At 35.0% G+C, this 16374-nt stretch overlaps 1 protein-coding gene across 3 annotated transcripts in view; it reads left to right on the plus strand.

Moving 5' to 3' along the window:
• Positions 1–16374, plus strand: part of SCLT1 (sodium channel and clathrin linker 1) — a 220950-nt gene that overhangs the window by 167988 nt on the left and 36588 nt on the right. The window lies entirely within an intron of this gene.

Below are 16374 nucleotides of genomic sequence, written 5' to 3' on the forward strand. Positions count from 1 at the left end.
AACCATGTTAAATATGTGCTGCCTAGAAGACATTTAAATTGGGATATTAACTAGTCAGTAGAGTCTGTAAGTTTGAAGTTCAGGGAAGAGATTGCAACAGGAGCTATAATTGTGGGACTCATTAACATATACGTGATTTTTAAAGTCATGGGATATTGTGTAGAAAGGAAGTCTAGGTAGAGAAATTAAGCTGTCAGAAGACTAAGTTCCAAAAGTTAAATTCTGGAGAGATGAAGACTGAGACTGAAAGAGTCTGAAAGTCTGAAAGAGACTGAGAAAGAATATCCAGAGAAATAAGAATCATGACAGAATGGTTAAAAAAGAAATCTTTTTTTTTTTTCAGGAGTATAAGCAATAATAATAGGTGATATTTATTTAGCACATAATGTGTTTTTTTGTTGTTGTTCTAAACGACTTAGATGTACTTACTTAAACTTTACAACAACCCTAGAACTGGATAACATTATCATTTACATTTTACTGTAGAGAAACTGAGGCTGAGGGAGGTTAAGGAACTTAGTCAAAGTCACTTAGCTAACAGAGTGACCAGTAAAGACAATATGCTCTTAACTGTTGTTTTATAAAATGCTACTGAGTGGTGAATATGGTGAGGACTGAGAATGGACCTTTTAGTTTGTTGCCGTTTGATGGTCTTTGTTAACCATGATAAGAGCAGTTTTGGTGGAATGCTGGAATAAAAATGTATTTGGAATGAATTGAAGAGACAAAGAGAATTTCTGCTTCCAGTTAATGAATGGTGAGCTAGGCAGTTTGAACCCGCCCTAGACCACAACCAAAAAAGTTAGATGAATTGTAGAAAACATCTATCGAGAGCATTAAAGAACTAACAAAAAAAAATTGTTACCAATTTGGCTTATCCTGGGAATGCAAAATTATTAAAAGCTTAGAAAATAAATAATATAATTTACTGCATTAGATTTTTTTAAAAAAGAAAAAATTATAAGGCCTTCTCAATACAGAAAAAGCATTTGATAATATTTGATATCCATTTATCATTTTTCAAAATATCTCTTAGCAAACTAGAAATAGAATTTCTTTAATTTTGTAAAGGTATCTATTCTAAAGCAAACATTTTTATTGGCAAAAAATGTTAGTAACTTTCCTTTGAAGATTGAGAAGATACAAAGAAGTTCATTATTGTCACTTCTATTAATGTTTGTATCAGAAGTCCTGATTTTCAGTGCACTGTGGCAAGAAAATGAAAAGGTAAACAAACTAGAAAGGAAGGAAGAAACAGTCATTCTTTACAGATAGCATGACTGTATATGTAATAAGTCCAAAATAATTAATAGATAATACGCAAATATATAAAAATCAATTGTATTCCTACATACCTACAACAAATATTTCAAAATTAAACCTATAATAGTAAACTTAACAACGCATCAAAAAGATAAAATACCCAGGAATAAATCTAACAATGTGTAAGACTTCTACATAACTATGATATCGGGATGATTTAAGAAGGCCTAACTAGATAGAGATCAGGTTAACTGATCAGAATACTCAATGTTATAAATTTGTTAACAGCCCTCCCACGCCCCCTGTCATCTATAGATGCATCGTAATCCCAGTTAAAATCTTAGCACATGGAGCAGTATCCAAAATATATTAAGTGAAAAAATCAAGTATTATACAGTGTGTGTAGTATTCTACCTTTTAAGAGGGGGACGTCTCTGTGTATGTGTGTACATATATATACCAGCATGCTACGTATACGCTATGTTCATACACACATGCACACATTCTCAAAAAGAGAGGTGACCAAAACAGTAATTGAAATGGTTCTCTGTGAGGAAAGAGAAAGGAGCAAAGGATGAAGGCTAGACTTCTTTGAATGAAACTTGTTTTATAGATATATTGGCTTGAGTTTGAAGCTATATAAATGTTCATATAATTATTTTTTAAATTAAATCAAAAAATTTTTTAAAAACCCAAAAATTGAAAGTAAAATTAGGGGTGCCTGGGTGGCTCAGTTGATTGAGCGTCCAACTTCGGCCTAGGTCATGATCTCACCATTCCCAAGTTCAAGCCCCACATCGGGCTCTGTGCTGATAGCTCAGAGCCTAGAGCCTGCTTCGGATTCTGTGTCTCCCTCTTTCTCTCTGCCCCTCCCCCACCCACACTCTGTCTGTCTGTCTCTCTCTCAAAAATAAATAAACTCTAAAAAAATTTTTTTTTAAATTGAAAGTAAAATTAGACAAATGAGCTAATTGTGTAGGAAGTTAATGGCTTAATTACACAGATAAATTATGTCAAGTTACATTAAACACAGTAATTAGACTGTATATCCCAAGAGAGATAAATCCTAAGGATAAAAGGAAATGTAAAAAAACCATAAACTGTGTTTAGTAGTTATATCGGTAGAAATAATATCGGTATTATTATTATTCTGAAGCTTATAATTATGAGATAAAGCAATTGAGTAATTATGTAAATGTCTTTAAGAACCAAGATTTTTATAATAGAGAAGAAACTCAAAGAAATTAAATAAAACTTACAACTCGAATTGAAATTGGGAATATAATGGGAACTCATGATGTGTTTTACTCTTAAAAACATGTATCTCCTGGCTCTGTCCACTAAAAGGACCTGGAAGCACTGACCAGTATTCTGTCGCAATGAGGTATCCCAAAAGAAACCAGGACTCTTGAAAGAAATGATTGATCATAGATCTAGGATAAAGTAGAAGATGAGCCTAGAAAACACTTTGTTGTAGCAAAAGGTAAAGAAGGTATCAACATTACTTGGGTCATGGCAAAAGTACCCAGGAGCTAACTTAAGTAGGCACCCTCTGGCTGATGTGGGGGCAGTTTGAACATCAAAAAGCATATCTACAATAAATTGAAACATGTCAAATATATTAAAAATCCGTGACTTCAGAATAATATTTAATAAAGAAAAAAAGGCTTTGGACACCTTTGGAAGATGCTGTGGAACCAGCACATTCTGGAAACAGATAAAGTGGAAAGTCAAACTTTTATTGTACCTTGCCTTTACTCACTATACTTCCTCAAATGCTACTTGGTCTTTCCTACTATAATAGCCTCTAATTCACTGCTTACAGAACCAGTGTAGAGATTTTGCCATTTAGTTGCTCAGTGTGTCTGTTCCAATTATGCATCCCAGAACCAGGGAAATAACCACAGAGTAGGATTGTAGACACACTAGGCCCATTGTGAGACAACTTAAGCGAAGACTTCATTGATGACCTGATCTGCATAGACCTCTCCTGGTTAGTGACCACAGTGGTATTTGGGATCTGTAGAATTTTTTCAGCAGCCTTGCTCAGTAATACTAAAAATGTCCTGGATTTCTTTTTCCCCATTGCATGGTCACCCTGCTAACTCTTCACAGGTCCCTTAGACGAAGGCCAAGAGGATGTACATATGGATGTGTAACAGACTCCTTTTAAACGTGTAGATGCATGGGAAAGGGCACCAGCTTCTCCTGCAGGTCATCTACGGCAGTAGTTGGAGATGGTGAGAGATAAATGAAAACAGGGTTCTAGTTTGTCCTTATAGTTGCTTCCGTTCATATCTAGCTTTTCTTCATGACATCTAGTTTAGCTGGCCCATAGTGACTTTGGACTTAACACCAGATGCAGAAACAACTGCATTGCATTGGCTTTTCTACCAGCTCCCACAAGTGTGTCACACCTAATTCCCAAAATAAATCCCATATTCTGTATCACTCAGTGTAGCTCTGTTTTCCTAAATAAACCCTGATACATATAGGAATTGGTTTCAATTACAGAAGTAGTTCCAGAAGAATATAACCTCATGAATGGGTACTCTAACTGGATCTGGATTATCTGGAATTGATTCTCTGCTTTGATTAGATTTAAAGGCCACTGGTAAAGGGTACACTGGTAATCCATGCTATGCAATGGCAAAACAGTTACTTAAATTATCACCTATATAATCAAGTGCCTATAAAGGACACGGTGTGTAAAGTTTTTTTGATGGAGAAAACTGACAAACCAGAGACTCAGGAAATAGTTGCAGGTTGCAGTTTGAGTCCAGAGACATTCAGGCTGGAGACCTGAAGAGCCATTGTTACCATTCAAGTCCAAAAGTGGTCTACTGCAGAATTTCCTCTTGCTTGGGGGAAGTCAGCTTTTTGTTCTATGAGGCCATCAACTAGTTGTATGGGGCCCACCCACATCATGAAAGGTATTCTGCTTTATTCCAAGTCCAGTGATTTAAATGTAAATTTTACCTAAAACACTCTCACAGACACATCCAGAATAATGCTTGATTAAATATCTGGGCACCATGGCCCAGACAAATTGACACATAAAATTAACCATCACACTCTCCATTTTACACATGAGGAAACTCTAGACTTTGAAAAATTTATACAGATCCATAATTCATTGTCTGCAATTTTAAATTTGAAAAAAAAAAACCCGAAACAGACTTTTCCAAAGTTAACTGCCTATACTTTGGTGGCAAACCTGACTTGAACTGACAGGAGGCTATTTATGGTATAGGTATATCTGTGTGTGCACACACATATATGCATGTGTATACAGATACACATAAACATTTATTATGCCTATTCACATGTTTTACTGAGAAATATTTATGACTACTGTAATCTCCGTCCTACTCTAAACCCTTAAAATACTGTTCTTGGCTGTGTTAGGCTTTGCTATATTATACATGTAACTTATACACACCAGCTAATTATTCCCAGTAGGTTATTGATAGTGAACGTGTTTTATTTCAGTTTGTATTCTCTGAAGTATCAAAGTACTTTGCCAAAAGGAAGCACGTAGAATGTTGAATATAATTGTCTTGAGTCTGTCAAAATACTTTTAACACAACCCTGTCTATTGCTTTCATCTGGGCTAGAAAGATTGTTAAGGTTCTTTACAACTTGTGACTTCAGGAATAGTACTTGATTTTTTGAAAAATAATTCACCCCAGTTATATACTCATTATCAAGGAATTTTTACATGATTCCCTTGAGTTGTCCCATTATTACATAGGAGTCTGTGAGTTGTAAGATTATCCATTTTTTTTTTTGGTAGGATATTTTATTAGCTCAGAAAGATCAAAGAATGTCTTCAAAAATTATAGATACCTTATGGGGAGCCTTGGTGGCTCAGTTAAGCATCTGACTCTTGATATCACTAGCCTCGGTGGGGCTCCACACTCCATGCTGACTGTGCTTGCTTGGGATTCTCTCCCCCTCTCTCTCTGTCCCTCCCCTGCTCATGTGCTCTCTCTCTCTCAAGAATAAATAAATTTTAAAAATATAGAAATTTAAAAAAGATATCTTAGACTTTAAGTTTTATAGATCTTAACTTCCATACATTTATATTTTAGCATATAGGATTAAATATATTTGACCAGTAAACACCTTAATGAATGTTAACAAATGCCCATAAATTGAATTCTTACATCTAAAATCACTTTTTTTTGAGAGAGAGAGGGCGCTAGTGAGCAAGGGGCAAAGAGAGGGAGAGAGAGAAGCAGGGTTCACCTGGGGCTTGTGCAGGGCTTGAGCTCACCCGATGTGGGGCTTTAGCTCATCCAAATAGGACATGAACTGTGAGATCATGACCTGAGCCGGTCAGATACTTAACAACTGAGCCACTCAGGTGCCCCTAAAATAATTTTAAATGTTCTAACTCATGCTTTTAAAATAACCTGTAAAGTGCTGTGTGAAGGAAAATTTGTATAGTTGTTTTCAATTATAGACAAATCAATGATTCCACAGATTATTTTTCCCCCGAAACATAAATTGAGGCGGAGATCTGGCACGGGCACAAAATAGATGTGTCCCCACATGTGGTAAACACAAAAGATCAAAACAAAGTGAAGATGAAAAAGAGAGTAGACTTGAATTACCTTAGAGGAAGATAGAGAACACAGTGGTGACATTAAACCAGATGGGCTGTAATCATAAAAAGAAATTGAATAAAATACTTTTTTTGTAAAAATATGCAGAATAAATCTGAAAACATGAAACCTTGGTAGCTGGGATTATTTTTTTTTCTTTGCAGCTGTCAGTTAACATTTTATTTTTTAAGTTTTTATTTTAATTCCTGTTCATTAACATACAGCATTATATATGAGTTTCAGGTGTACTATATAGTGATTCAGCAGTTCCATACAACACCCAATGCTTATCATGACAAGTACACTCCTTAGTCCCATCACTTATTTAACCCAACCCCCCCACTCCCACCCCCTTCCCCTCTAACCGTCAGTTTTCTATCTCTCTCTCTCTTTTTCCCTTTGCTTATTTGTTTTGTTTCTTAAATTCCACTTGAGTGAAATTATATGGTATTTGTCTCTCTCTGACTTATTTCACTTAGCATTATACTCTCCAGCTTCATCCATATCATTGTAAATGGAAAGATTTCATTCTTTTAATGGCTGAATAGTATTCCATTGTATATGTATACCACATCTTCTTTATTCATTAGTTGATAGACTCTTGAGCTGCTTCCATATCTTGGCCGCTATAAATGATGCTGCTATAAACAAAGAGGTGCATGTATCCCTTTGAATTAGTGTTTTGTATTCTTTGGGTAAGTACCCAGTAGTGCAGTTGCTGGATTGTAGGGTAGTTCTATTTTTAACTTCTTGAGGAACCTCCATACTGCTTTCCACAGTGGCTGCACCAGTTTGCATTTCCACCAGCAGTTCACAAGTGTTCTTTTTTCTCCACGTCCTTGCCAACACTTGTTGTTTCTTGTGTTGTTGAGGCTAGCCATTCTGACAGATGTGAGGGATAGCTGTGGTTATATGATATAATCACTCAGTGCCTTTAATACATACTGATAATATTAACATGGTGATACTAGACTGGAAAGTCATCTATCTTTTGGTAACACTCTTCCTAATGAGCTTAAGATAATAAAAGGCTTCTTTGACTACTCAAAATATAGTTTTCAAATATTGGAAATCACAATAGATTTTAGAAATGTTGATCTGATGTGAGAATTGAAGGTGAGAAATACACTGCAGCAGAAAAGATCCAAAGCTTAGTAATGAATAACACTTTTGGAGGAACATATTTGCTGGAACATAAAGATATTGGTAACCAAAAATTAATAGTAAATGACATCTTTAATGATAATAGCAATGTTTATATAATGAAATACAGCTACTTTTTTTTAAGATGCAACAAATCTTGGCACTAAAAGATAAAATATAGATATCCAAGAAAGAAATATCACAGGGAGTTCTTCTTTAATCATGTTATGGAATTAACTGTTTCCATAGAGTTGATTTTCACTTGATCTTCTCTGTTCAAGAGTTTCATTATCCAGTTCATTGCTGAATTACTAATCTCTTCTAAAGCTTTCAGTTTGGCCCATTTGGGGTGTGGGGGAGAAGGAAAGAAACCAGGCAAAAATAAATCATAGCTTTTAAGATCGTATACATAGCTGCTACAAGAATGCTTATAGTAGCATTTTTCATAATTGTCTCCAAATGGAAATGCAAATGCCCATTAGCAGTACAATGGATAATGAATTTATTATTACTCTATAATATCCTGATATACCTAGACATCCCTCTTTCTAGCATATTCCTAAAAATGGAATTGTTGAGTCATAAGGAATGCATATTTTCAACGTAGTAGAAAAGGCCTCACTGTTTCTCAAAATAATTGTAACTATTTACATTTTTGCAAGTAGCGTAAGAATTTCTGATAGTCCTCAGCTTCACTCAGTGAAGTCAGATATGTTAAATTGTGTGACTGTAATGATTATTGGTTTCTCATTATAGTTTTAACTTGCAGCTCATAATTCTATTGAAGTTGAACATCTACGTTTATTGGCCTTGTGAACTTTTATTCTGTGAAGTGTCTCTTCAAGCCTTTTAACCATTTCTCTATTGTTTACTTTTTCTCAAATGTTGCAAATATCTTCTCCAAAAAACAAAAACAAAAATATCTTCTCCTATTCTGTGGCTTATCATTTCCTTCTTTCTATTTTTCTCTTCCCCGTCTCCTGACACATTTTGATAAACAGAAATTATTAACTTTGATGGAGTCATATTTATCTCTTTGGTTTTATGATGACTGTGTGTCTTATTTTAAAAACTCCCTTTCTATCCTGACCTCTAAAGATTCTCTTTTAGCTTAACTACCAAAAGTTTTATAGTTTTACCTTCCACAGATAAGTCTTTATTCACTCTAAAATTGATTTTGTGTATAGGGTAAGATAGAAGTCCATTTTTTCCATGTGGTAGCCATTCATCCCTGTAACCTTTCATGACAAAATTGTCATTTCCTCAATATTTTGCAGTGTCCCCTTTGTCATAATTTGTGTTCGTATGTGTGTGTCTGTTTCTGAGCTTTCTTATGTTTCATTTGTTTGTCTGCCAATCCTGTGTCGATACCATATTGCTGTTTATTATAGCTTTAGGAGACACTTTTGAAAACAAATACAAAATTAGAAAAGTGACTTGATATCTGATAGAACCACTCCTCTTGTTCTATTTTTCAAAATTCTTGTCTGTTCTTGGCCATGGACATTTCCTGTTCATGTTAAAATCGTGTTCTTAAATTCCATAAAGAAATGTGATGAGATTTTGATTGGGAGTACATTGAGTCTATAAGTAAATTTGGAGCAAGTTAAAATAATTTAAAGTTTTAAAGATTCCATCTTTTGGACATGCATCTCTCCATTTGTTTACATCTTTTTTACTACCCTCAGTAAAGTGTATTAATTTCTTTATAGAAGTCTTACACATCTTTGTTAGATTTAGTTGGTATATTTTAGTAATTGATATTTTATGATATAAATAGTATTTCCCTGATTTTATTTTGTGATCTTTGCTTGCATACAGAAATAGAAATGCTTTTTATAACTGATTTTTTTTTAACCAGGAACCTTGCTCAGTACAAAAACGGTAGATTCTTTGAGTTTTTCAATAGCTTTATTGTGGTATAATTTGCATACCATATATCTCGCTCCATTAAGCATACAATTCTGTGATTTATAGTAATTTTACAGAGTTGTGCAAGCATCACTTCAATCAGGTTTCAGCACATTTCCATCAAACCACAAAATCTCCCATGCCTATTTGCAGGCAGTACCAACTTCCTATTTCTGACAATCAATAATCTACTTGCTGTCTCTTTAGATTTGCCTGTTCTGGGCATTTCCTGTATAGGGAATCACACATCATATGTTCTTTTGCATCGCACTTCTTTCCCTTAGCATAATGTCTTTCAGATTCATCCAAATTGTATCACAGATCAGTATTGTGTTTATCTTTATCAATGAGTCAGTAGTATGGATATATACCATATTTTGTTTTATCTGCTCACCAGTTGATGGACCTTTGCATTGATTCCACTTAAACTATTGTTTAATTGTGGCAAAATATGCATATGACATTTACCATCTTAACCATTTTTAAGTATACATTTCAGTGGTATTCAGTGTACTGAATGATGTATCACCACCCATCCTTCTCCAGAATTGCTTTTCATCTTGAAAATTGGAAACTCTGTACCTATTAAACTAAACTCCCCCAGTGCCCTCTTCCCCCTCCTCCAGCCACTGGCAACAACCACTCCACTTCTGTCTCTGTGACCTTGACTACCACCCTAAGTACCTCATATAGGTATCAGAGGTATCAGTCCCCCTGTGACTGGCCTATTTCACCCAACACAAAGTCCCCAAGACTCATCCATGTTGTAGGGTATGCCAGAATCTCCTTCTCTTTTAAGGCTAGCAGATAAGGAGGGACTTGCTTCTGTCATTTTACTATTTGTTCTCTATATACTTCACAGCTTTTTTGTCCTTCATTTCTTGCATTACTGTCTTTATGTTTAGCTGATTTTTTTAAATGAAACATTTAAGTTCCTTTCTCATTTTCTTTTGTGTATATTCTGTGTGTGTGTGTGTGTGTGTGTGTGTGAGAGAGAGAGAGAGAGAGAGAGAGAGAGAGATTACCATAGGGATTACATGTAACATCCTAAAGTTGTAACACTAATTTGGGTTTATACCAGTTTAACTTCAGTAACATACAAAAACTCTGATCCTTTATAGTTCTGTCCCCACTCCTTTCAGTTGTTGATGTCACAGAATTATACCTTTATACATTATGTCCAAAAGCGTAAACAAACAATTGTTCAAAATGCATCAGGCTCCTACATTATGTAGAAAACGAGGAGCACCTGGGTGGCTTAGTAGGTTAAGTGTCTGACTTTGGCTTAGGTCATGATCTCAAGGTTTATGGGTTCAAGCCCCACACCCAGCTCTGTGCTGACAGCTCAGAACCTGCAATGTGCTTCAGATTCTGTGTCTCCCTCTCTCTCTGTTCCTCCCCTGCACACTCTCTCTCTCTCTCTCAAAAATAAATAAGCACTTAAAAAATTTTTTTAGAGAAAAATATAACTCTACTCTTTGTTTTCTACCTGATTTAAGAGTAATAGATTTTTTAAAAAGCAGTTAGTCTATGGAGTGCCTGGGTGGCTCAGTCAGTTGGCATCTGACTTCAGCTCAGGCCATGATCTTGAGACTCGTGAGTTTGAACCCTGCATCGGACTCCTTGCTGCCAGCTTGGAGCCTGGAGCCTGCTTTGGATTCTGTGTCTTCCTCTCTCTGCCTTCCCCACTTGTGCTCTGTTGCTGTCTCTGTCTCTCAAAAATAAACAAACATTAAACAAACAAAAAAAAAAAAAGGGCAGATCGTCTAAAAGCCAGTATTATTGCAACTTTGGTTCATAACTGCACATTTTGTTTTCTACATAATTTAAGAAATTAATGCATATGTTGGATTTTGTTTATGTATAATTATATTCTCTCTGAATATAAGTTTTTTTAATATGAAATTTATTGTCAAATTGGATTCCTTACAACACCCAGTGCTCATCCCAACAGATGCCCTCCTCAATGCCCATCACCCACTTTTCCCTCCCTCCCACCCCCCCGTCAAGTCTGAGTTTATTCTCAGTTTTTAAGAGTCTCTTATGATTTGCCTCCTTCCCTCTCTGTAACTTTTTTTTTTCCCTTCCCCTCCCCCATGGTCTTCTGTTAAGTTTCTCAGGATCCACATAAGAGTGAAAACATATGGTATCTGTCTTTCTCTGTATGACTTATTTCACTTAGCATAACACTCTCAGGTTCCATCCACGTTGCTACAAAAGGCCATATTTCATTCTTTCTCATTGCCAAGTAGTAGTCCATTGTATATATAAACCACAACTTTTTTACTTATTTCCAGTCATCATATATTTTATTTCCCTTTTTCACCTATTACACTGGCTAGATCTCCATTACAGTGCAAAATCAGAGTAATAGCCTCTCCTTTTTTTCAATCTCAGAAGGAAAGCTTTCAGTCTTCATCTTTGTGTATAATGTTTTCTGTGTTGGGAGATAACTTCTGTTAGATTCAGGAAGTTTTCTTATTTTTCTGAGTTTTTATCCTATTGAATTTTATAAAAGATTTTTCTGTATTGTTTGAGGTAATCATTTGATTTTTTTCTTATAATCAATGGGATAAATTTTATAGATCAATTTTGCTAGTGTACCAAATTTATATTCCTATAATAAAACTAACACAGTCCGAATGCATTCTTCTTAATATATTTCTGGATTTGGCTTGCTGGTATTTTGTTTAGTATTTTTTCATCTGTGTTCACTAGAGAGATGGACCTGAAGCTTTCCATTCTTCAACTCTCATTGTTAATTTGTAGAATCGAAGTTATGCCAGCCTCAAAAAATTGCTTTTTTGTTTTCTCATAAACTGTATGTTAGAAATGTTTATTTTCTTTGAATATTTGGTAGATCTCTCCAGTGACACTGTCTTGGCCTGGAGTGTTGTTGTTGCTGTTGTTGTTGTTTTGGGATTTCTATAGGAATATCTTTGATTGTTGATTCCATTGAACAGTTAAAAAAAACTCTTCAAATTTTCTTTTTCTTCTCTGAAACAATTTTCATAAATTATATTTTTCTAGAAATGCCTCCATGTCTTCTGAATTTCCAAGTATTTTGGATAAAATTTGTTCATAATATCTTCTTATCTGATGTCTGAAGCATCTGTAATGATTGCATTGCTGATACTGATATTATTTGTTTTTTTTTATATATATGAAATTTATTGTCAAATTGGTTTCCATACAACACCCAGTGCTTATCCCAAAAGATGCCCTCTTCAATACCCATCACCTACCCTCCCCTCCCTCCCACCCCCCATCAACCCTCAGTTTGTTCTCAGTTGATACTGATATTATTTGTACCTAGTCTCTTTTGTCCTTATCATTCCACCAGAGGATTGTCAATTTCATTACTCTGTAAATAAGCTTTGATTTTTTTTAATCTTCTTTATTTTATATTTGTTATATATTTTCTCTTTATTACCTCGCTCCTTCTGCTTTCTTTGCTTTCATGTTGCTGTTCCTTTTCTGTCTTCTTGAAATAGAAGCATATCTCACAAATTTTCACCTTTTGTTTTTTCATCATTTGAATATATTTTCTTAAATGCTATTGATTTTCTCCCAGACACTGACATAGCTTTAGCATACAAGTTTTGATACATCTAGTATTTTCACTCTTATTTACTTCAAAATATTTTCTGATTTTCATTTCTTCTTTCAATCCATGTGTTATTTATAAGTACATTTTTAAATTTCTAAACATATGGGGACATACTCTCTTTTTGTTAATTACTTCTATTTTCCATAGACATGTCTCTTAGAAACAGTATATAGTTTTGTTTTAGACCATTTAGTTCATTTATACTCAGTGTGATCCAAAGTATATTGAGATTTGTTATGTTTTATTTTAGTACTTCCTATTTTTATCATCTCTGCTTTCTTTTTCTTTCCTTTCTCATCTTTTTTTATTGACTAGGTATTTTTTTTAATCATTCCACTTCTCCCCTTAAGTTTTAGAAATTAAATACTCTGTTACCCTAGAAATTATGCCATATATATTTACCATAGGAAAATCTAAAGTTAATCAAAGCCATTTTCCTCTAGCCAGATAATCCAAGAACTTTGGAACATATTAACACCATTTGTTTCCCTGGCCCAACTTATATGTTATTGTTGCCAAATTTTTAAGTCTGCTTTGTAGTGTTTTTATTTCACACTGCTAATTATTTTATATAATTACAGTTCATTTAGCCCATATATTTACCACCTTCTTTGTTCTGCATTTCTTCTTATATCTCAAACATTCCAGCTAGGACTACTTTTCCTACTTTTTTTGTTTTTAATGTTTTTTTGTTTTTTTTTTTTTTTTAGAGACAGAGTATGAGCAGGAGAAGGGCAGAGAGAGAGATGGTGGGGGACAGAGGATCCAAAGCGTTTTCGGTGCTGACAGCAGTGAGCCCAGAGTTGGGCTCGAAATCATGAACTGTGAGATCATGACCTGAGCCAAAGTTAGACACTTAACTGACTGAGCCACCCAGGGCGCCCCTATTTTTCCTACTTTTTATGTTCCTATTTGAGCAGTATTTTGGCTGGTTGACAGAATTCCAAGTTGACTGCTATTTTCTTTCAGAAAATTAAAAACAATCTGTTTACCTCTGACTTCTGTTATTTCTATATAGAAGACATCTGGCCACCTCACTTATCACTCCTTTGAAAGTAATCTCTTTTCCTATGGCTATTTAAATGTTTTGTTTTTCTGTCCTTTCACTGTGATGTATCTTAAGTATGGGTGTCATGTCATTTGTTGTATTTTGTGCCTTTTGATAGTGTAGATTGGTGTTGGTTCAGAAAATGGGCAGATGTCAACTTTTCAAATATGGCATCTGGAAATCTCTGTTTCCTGCCATGATGGAGAAACTGGTGCCAGACTTAACTTCCCACAAGAAACAACTAGAAAACTGGACAAAATATTTGAAACAATTATTTTTCTGATACAAGAGAGACAAGAAACAAGATAAAATCTAGACTCACCTTGGATTTCTGTGTCAAGGTACTTTCATGACCATGGTCCAGAGAGGGTACATCTCAGCCACTTCCAAGTCTGCCTGAGTAACTGAAATTTGCAAGGCAGAGAACCAGAGAAGATAGAGCTACACAGAGAAAGAGCTTTAGAAATCTGCATAGTAGTCCCTTTGTGTTTCTTACTCATACATAGAATGAAACTCAAAGAAGCTAGGCAAACAATGACTAAGGAGCTATAAGCTGAAAAACATCAATAGCTCACATAGGGCTAGGAGATATTAGAGTTCTGCCCAACCAGAGGGGAGAATCCTTCAGTAAAGATTCCAGAATGACTTTACCTTATTAATAGAATTAAGCCAGCCTAGAACAAAAGGTATTCTAAATTTGCCTTGACAAGACTTAAAACCAAGCCTCAAAATAATCTAGCATGTTCTCAAGTAATTTAATTGCCTGCCAGAAAAAATCCAACACTTTTATTACCAGGTAAGCAAAAAATAGTACCCATAACCAAGAAAAAAAGAAGCAGTACATAGAAACACACTCAGAAATGACAGAGGTTTGGCATAATTAAACTTTGAAATAGTGGTTAAAAATGTGCCCAGTGACTTAAAGAAATACATGAAGATGATGAGAAAGGAACCATATGAAAATTTGGGCATGCTAATTATAAAATTGGAAATTGCTTTATTTACTGGATGGGATTAACAAAAAATTATACACCGCAGGAAAAAAGAGCAGAGAACTTGAAGACAGAAAAGAAAATTACCCAAAAATGAAGCATAATGAGAAAAAAAGACAAAAACAAAGACAGCCTCAGTGACCAGAGGGACAATATCAAGCAGGGTAAAGTGTGGGGGTGACAGTTAGGGGTATTTTAAGAAATAATAGTCAAAAGTTTTCCATATTTGATTTAAAAAAAAAAAACCTTTGTATTAGTTATCTATTACTAATTTGTATTAGTAATTTGTTATAACAAATTACTTCAAAACTTAGTGGCTTAGAACAACATTTATTATTCCACAGTTTTTTTGGGTCAGGAGTCCAGGCTTATCTGAATCAGAATGCCTCTGACTCAGGATCTGTGATGAAACTGCAGGCATCTCAAGGCTCCAAAGGGGAGGATTCACTCCCAAGTTCACTTTAAAGCCATGGCAGTCCTCGAGTATTAATTGTTGTTGGCAGGAGACATCAGTTCCTTGCCTCATGAGCCTCTTTGTATGTGTACTCACAACATGACTGCTTGCTTCCCTCAGAGTGAGAGCTGAGAAAGAAAGAGGCAAAGAAAGGAAGAAAGAAGAGAAGGGAAAGCAAAAGTTGTTGTCTTTTTTAATCTAATCTTTCAGTGACATCTCATCACTTTTACCTTTTTCCATTAATTAGAATCAAGTTATTGTGTATAGCACCCCCTATATGGGGTCTGAATGTGGGGGTCTGAATACCAGAAGGTACAGAAATTGGGAGCCATTTTAGAGGCTACCTGCCACACCATTACATTACACAATATACAAAAGTAACTTGAAATGAATCATAGTCTTACATAAAAGGAAAACAACAAAAATTCTAGAAGAAACATGAAAAAAATCTGTAGTAAGCAAAAATTTCTTATATAGGACACAAGAAGAAAAATCATTTAAAAAATTGATAAATTGGACTACATTGTATTAACTTCTCTTCAAAAATCACCATTTAAGAAAATCAAAATAAGACTGTGAGAAAAGATTTGCAAATAGTATAACTGACAAAGAACTTGTACTCAGAGTACTTTATTTTTTTTAATGTTTATTTTTATTTATTTTTGAGACAAAGAGAGACAGAGCACGAATGGGGGAGGGGCAGAGAGAGAGAGGGAGACACAGAATCTGAAGCAGGCTCCAGGCTCCGAGCTGTCAGCACAGAGCCCAACACGGGGCTCCAACTCACAGACCGTGAGATCATGACCTGAGCCGAAATTGGATGCTTAACCGACTGAGCCACCCAGGTGCCCCCGGAGTATTTTAAAAAAATCTTACTGGTCAATAACGATAATAACAGTTTGGCAGTTTACTACAAAGTTAAGTATGTACTTACTATATTATCATGCAGTTGGACTCATAAATATTTAACCAAGAGAAATGAAAACAGATTCACCCACAAAAAAACTTGTGCACAAGTCTTTGTAGATGCTTTATTTATGATAACCAAAAATGGGAAAAAAAACCCAAATGTTCATCAAGAGGTGTGTGGATAAATACTCAGCGATAAAAAGGGACAAACTACTGATAAATGCAACAACATGGATGATTGTCAAAAGTAAGCTGAAACAAAAGCCAAAGAAGAGTGCACACTGTATGATCACATTTATATGAAATTCTGAGAACGATAATTTTAATCTGTAACGAGAACAGTTTAGTGGATGCGTAGGGCTGGGGTTAGAGATGGGACAATGACTACATGGGGTCATGAGGGAATATTTTGGGGTGATGGACATATTCTGTGT

The sequence above is a fragment of the Leopardus geoffroyi genome, chromosome B1 (genome assembly GCF_018350155.1).
Source record: "Leopardus geoffroyi isolate Oge1 chromosome B1, O.geoffroyi_Oge1_pat1.0, whole genome shotgun sequence".
Lineage (NCBI taxonomy): Eukaryota > Metazoa > Chordata > Mammalia > Carnivora > Felidae > Leopardus > Leopardus geoffroyi.